Raw genomic sequence first — 6,279 nt, 5'->3', positions numbered from 1 at the left:
GCAGCACAGTAACATAATCGCATGCATAATCTTTCTGGCTGAATCTTATTATAAACCTATTTCTTTACTATAAAGCATAGAAAACACTTTTCTTGGAATCATCAGGTGAGGTAGATGGAATAAACAGCATTATCCTTATCTTGCTATAAAGAAAACAGAGGCTCAGAGCTGTGAAGTGATTTTCCTAGGTCACACACCCAGGGTATGTGGGAGCCACAATTCAGAGCAAGGCCTGACTCAAAATCTCGCGTTTGCTCTACTACATGTGTGGAACATTCATAGTCATTCAAACCTTTAAATCCCGGAGGCTCCCCTTGGTTTCCGTAACCAAAAAGATTTCACAGTATTTATCCAACTCACTTCCAAGAGTAATGGGGAAGAAGGGAAATAGGAGTAAAGTACCAAATGAATCTCATATTGGATTCTCAGAGAGGAAACAGTGAGGTAGGAGGAGCATTGGAGCTGGTCAGAAGAGGCCTTCGGTCCAGATCTGCTTAGTACTTACCAAGTCACTTTCCCTCTCTTTACTTTTCTGTAAAATGAAGGTATTGGACCAAACTATGCCTAAGATGCTTTCCACTCATAAATTCTGTGCCCATCCCTAAGATGAATTCACCAATCAAAATCTAAAAATATCAATACATTTTCCATATTTTTCTCTATCAGCTGTACACACAATGTTTTAGTTGCTCCCTTGATTAAATAAGCAATTAAACAGTGTGTATGCATACGCATGTGCATACATGCATGCATTTATATATAAACACATGTATATATGCACATGTATGTGTACACACATGTTCGTGTGTATATATGTGAATATATGTACGTATAAAATATATTTCCAAAACTCAGTGAAGTTTTAAGCTCTTAAAGCTTAAAAATACACTGAGATTTTGAGGGCACCCTGTGTGTATACATACACATATATGTACGTATATATCTGTGTGTATAAATGCACATGTGTATGTGTATATGTGTGTATACACATACATGTACATATGCTATACCTGTGAGTGGCAATATAATACAGTGAAGAGAGGATGAGTCTCAGTAAGTACTGCCTCTCAGAAATACCAGCTATGTGAACCTGGGTAAGTCACTCAACATCTCCGAGTCTCAGAAAATCATATAAGTTGACAACTTGCTAATGTGCATTGATAAAGTTAATTTCCATTTTGAGAGTTCCCTATGTTGATGAAAGTATAGGTCTGGACAATATAATACATACATACATACATATTTACACATATATACACATACATATGTATGCATATGACTTTTGTAACCTTGGGGAAGTGTTAAACTTTCTCTGATGTGTGTTGTATTTGTGTATGCATATATGTGTATACATACATTATATATATTCATGGAAGTACATGTATGTCTATGTCCAAAATAGATAAAAGAAATACAAAAAGGTCCTATGTGTGCAAAAATTTATACCTGATCTTTTTCTGTAATGAAAAGAAATGCTAGAATCAAAAGGGATGTCTATCAGTTGAGAAATGGCCAAGAAAATTGCAGTATATAAATATCACAGAATACTATTTTCCTGTAAGAAATAAGGAAATCATCAGATTATTTCAAAGAAACATATAAAAGACTTGTACAAACTGATGTTAAGTGAAGGGAGCAGTCAGAACTATACAATATTATTAATATTACAAAAATAAACAATTCCAAGAGAATTTATATTACAAAAACAACACAGTAAAGACATATATATGTCTTAGAATACCATGAGAATTATGATAAGTGAAATGACCATCCAGATGATCAATGATAAAACATTCTACGCCCCTTCTAACAGAGAGGCAACGCATTTAAGAAGCAGAAGGAGACACAGATGTTTTTGTACACAGACAATGAGGGGATTTTGTTTTGCTTGACTAGCCATATCTATTACAAGAAAATGCCTTTTTTCCCCCCTCTAATGGAGTGGGCATGGGGAAAGAAAACAGATTTCTGTTTTAAAACACTTTAAAAATGGAGAGGTTTTAGCTCTTTCCTGACATAAAGATCATCTCCAAAAGAAACTAATCATTGATAATGGATAGGAAAATGGAAACTGTTTATTGGTGGCCATTTTTCTTCCCCACCCCCATTCTTATTATATATCATGTTTGTTAAATAAAAAGCAGGAAATGAGTGAAAAAAGCCACACTTGAAGTCTTAATGCTACTATGATGATTGGTGAGTCTAAAGGAAGGGAACTAGGGGGAAAGTCCAGATTATGTCACTTTTCCCAAGCCCCACAGACAGTAGCATAGCCAGACTTAAGCTCTTTATCTCTTTGTTTTTGTCCTATCAGCCATACACCCTTTCACTCTAGGTTCTGACCTAGGTAGGTCTGTCTTTTTCCACTGGCACCACTACGTCCTTAACTCTTTTCAAAGGTATCAGCACAATGGAATTGACTCTGCAGCTTCTTTTTGCCATTTGTAAAGTGATACTCATCAATTATTATAGCAGACTCTAAGGAAGCTCGTTGGCCAGGGTATAATTTAGGGCCATGAACACAGGCTGTTATTTATTTTTGAAGTTTTTGGTTCATTTAGTTCAGACTAAAGTTTAAAATAAAAACATAAAAAAGGCGGAGAAAAGAACATTTCTGATGAAACTTGGAAAAAATAATCCCTCCAGGCAATGGCTATCCAATCTCAATTTTATTTCAATTTTCCTTAGACTTTGAGAACCTTACTTTTGTCCATGGCTGTGTACGATTTCCTCTTGTTTTCTGTTTCTATGAACATGTCATGACATCCACCGAAAAGGACAGGCTGACCTGCCCAACAAATTACATGGTCCTTTGGGGCTTTCTGAGTGCTAATGATCCACCTGAATTCACTCTTCAAAGGTAACAAGTCCTTGTACTTGTGTTAGGCATCAGATTTCAGGGAAGAAGAATGGAATAGTGAAAAGAGCGCAGGATTAAGAATTTGGAAATCTGACTTTCATCCTGCCTCTTCTACTGACTGGGAGGATAACCTTTGGAAAGATCCTTCACTATTCTGGACCTTAGTTTCCTCTTCTGTAAAATGAGGATGGGTCTACATGATCTCTAAGATCTTTCCTAGTTCTAATATTCTACGATATCACAAACTGGTATGTTATTTAAGCCTAGGGAATAAAGAAGAGTCAATACTTATAAATGAAATTTACCTAGTCTAAAGACTTTTTTGAGGCATGAAATTAAGAAATTAGTTCTGAACTATATATATTATATAATTATAATCATCATGGTCAAGACTACCCTAAGAGAAGTGATAAAAAATGCATCTCCTTCCCTTCTTTAAAAACAATAGGGGAACGATGGGTGTACAACAGTGCATGTATAGTCAGAATCAGTAGATGCAGTGGTTCAGTTGCTGTGAACTGTTTTTTTCTCTTCTTAACTTTTCATTATATGATCACTTAGTAGAGGAAGAGGAGGGATAGATTTAAAAATAAATGTGATATGAAAACTGAAGATATCCATTAAAAAAAGGAGAAAAGAAAATGTTGCTTTGGAGAATGAAACGTTCAGCTCCTCCCTAATGAATAAGGGAAGCCACTCCATGGTTCCCAGAGTTAAAACAAAGGTTCCTGGACAGCAGAAGAGGATCTAAGTGAAAAGAAAGAGGTGAGAGAACTCAAAAGTTTCAGTACAGTTAATGGGTCTGTGTGGGGTCACCTCCATTGGACCTTCCTATTGTTCTGAGCAGAACTGTGATTAGGGGGAAAACTAATTTGATTTTCCAGTATACTTCTATTCTACTATGTTCCTTTAATTGATTTATTACCTCTGGGGATTTTTTCCACCATTAAACAGCCTATGTATTCTGTTACGGTAATGAGACATCAAGGAGACACAAATATGAATCATGCACAAGATGTATTTCTAGAAGAATTCATAAGAGTTCAGACGCAAGTACATTCAGACCTAGAAAGAGAGAGGTAGTGATGACATATGATGGAGTGAGTAAAAAACCATATATTGAAGACCAGGATGAAAAGGACATCTTGAGGGGAAAGGATATAGGTATTTATTAAGTGCCTACTATGTTTCAGGAATCATGCTAAGTATTACAAATATTATCCCATTTAATCCTCATAAGAATTGTGGGAAGTAGGTGCTATGATGATGATAGTTTTTCAGTTGAGGAAACCAAAGAATTAGAGATATGAGACTTTCCCAGGGTCCCATAGCTAGTAAGTATCTGTGGTCAAATTTGAACTCAAATCTTTTTAACTCTAGGACTAATGCTCTATCTACCACACCATTTAGCTGTCTTACTTGGAATGAAGAAATAAAGAGCCTCTCAGAGACTCACTTTTGACATAGCTATACAAAACCAACGCACATGATGGTCTTGTGGCAAAAGATCTATTCTTTGAGTCTGCAGAGTACTGGCCTTAAATTCAGCATTTAATGTTTGTAAATGGTGTGGCCTTCTGAGCCAATGTCATTTCTAAAAAGGAGTTGAAAGAAGTAATTAATATCTGCAGTACCTATCTTAGAGCCTGTATGTAAAGATCAAAGTAGATAATGTGAAGCAAATTCAGTTCTGCTATAATGCTTGCACTGAAAATGCAAAGTCGTTCCAGTACAATTGAAATATTAGGGAAGTGCGTTTGTTTATGCATGATTTCATCCCCAAGAAATGGCGAAAAAGCTATAACTCATAAGCTACAAACCTTCTGGCTCCCACTTCAACAAGAAAAACCTTAGATCTTTTTGATGATAAAGTGCCAATTTATTATGTGTCTTTTGGTATAATAGTTGCTGTGGGAAGAGGAAGGGTAGAAGGGTACCTCCCTTTCACACCTAAGCATATCATCCCCTGTGGGTGCTAATGGTGCTCCATGTCTCAGAGTTGTGGCTGCTAAGACCACCTTCTGGCCTGTAACGTCAGTCAACTTTACAGACCCAGCTTGTGGGAACCATGGCACAGGCCTGGCAGCAGCCTGAAATCACAAATGCAGGTACTACTTATTTTAAATATTTTTCATTTATTTATGTATTTCTTCCTCCTCTACTGAATTGTATTTTTTTCCAATTACATGCAAAGATATTTTCAACATTCATTTTTGTAAGATTTTGAGTTCTAAATTTTTCTCCCTCCCTACCCTTCTCTCCCCTCTCCCCAAGAGAGAAAGCAATCTGATATAGATTATATATATACAATCATGATAACCATATTTCCACATTAGTCATGCTGGGAAAAAAGAATCAGAGCAAAAGAAAAAAAACCAAGAGAAAGAAAAAACAAAAAAAAAAATGAAAATCGTATGCTTCAATCTGCATTCAGACTCCATTGTTTTTTCTCTGGGTGTGGACAGCATTTGCCATCATGAGTCTTTTGCAGTTGTCTTTGATCACTGTATTGCTGAGAAGAGCTAAGTCTATCATGTTGATCAATACTATGGTATTGTTACTGTGTACAATGTTCTCCTATTTCTGCTCACTTCACTCGAATCAGTTCTTGTAAGTCCAAGATTTTCTGAAATCTGCCTGTTTATCATTTCTTATAGCACAATAATATTCCAGCAGGATAAGGTACTAGATACTGAGGTTCTTTCTCAAACTTAACTGCTAAGCATTCAAATTCTGTTTCAAAGAGCATAACTGGAATGCACTGGGGACAAGTGTTCACATGGTGGTCAGAAGAACCAACACAAAGACGTTGTCAAAGTCTCTCTTAAGAACGTTGGAACTGATTGTGTGACATAGGAGACTGGCACAGGATGGCTCAGCATGGTGTGCCCATATCAGGAAAGGTGCTGTGCTCTATGAGTAAGCAGAATTGAAACAGCTCAGAAGCACAAGATGAACAGATTTAGAGAATCCACCCCAAGTGTTCACATGGATTATTTGTGCCCAACCCATGGTAGAACATTTTGAGCTCATATTGGCCTGATCAGCCATAGTTGGACATACTGAAACTTGACTCTTAGCATAGTGATGTTATTTTGCTCCTCTTCCAGAATGGACAACCATTCCATTCTATTCATATATCAGACTTTTTTCAGTCTTTCCTCAACTGACAAGTATCCCATCAGTTTCTAATGCTTTGTTACCGCAAAATGAGCTGCTATAAATATTTTTGTACATGTGGATTCTTTCTCCTTTGTAATGATCTCTTTGGGATACAGACCTAGTAGTGGTATTGTTGGATCAAGAGGTATAATGTTAAGGAAATTTGAAGATTGTCTCTTCCCCTTAATAGGCCCATGTGCATTGTCTACAGTTATTTTAAACAGAATTTCTTGTTACCGGGCTTTGTTTGTAATACA

Source organism: Notamacropus eugenii, chromosome 1, assembly GCF_028372415.1.
Source record: "Notamacropus eugenii isolate mMacEug1 chromosome 1, mMacEug1.pri_v2, whole genome shotgun sequence".
In the NCBI taxonomy this organism is placed as follows: domain Eukaryota; kingdom Metazoa; phylum Chordata; class Mammalia; order Diprotodontia; family Macropodidae; genus Notamacropus; species Notamacropus eugenii.
This window is presented reverse-complemented; position numbering follows the sequence as displayed.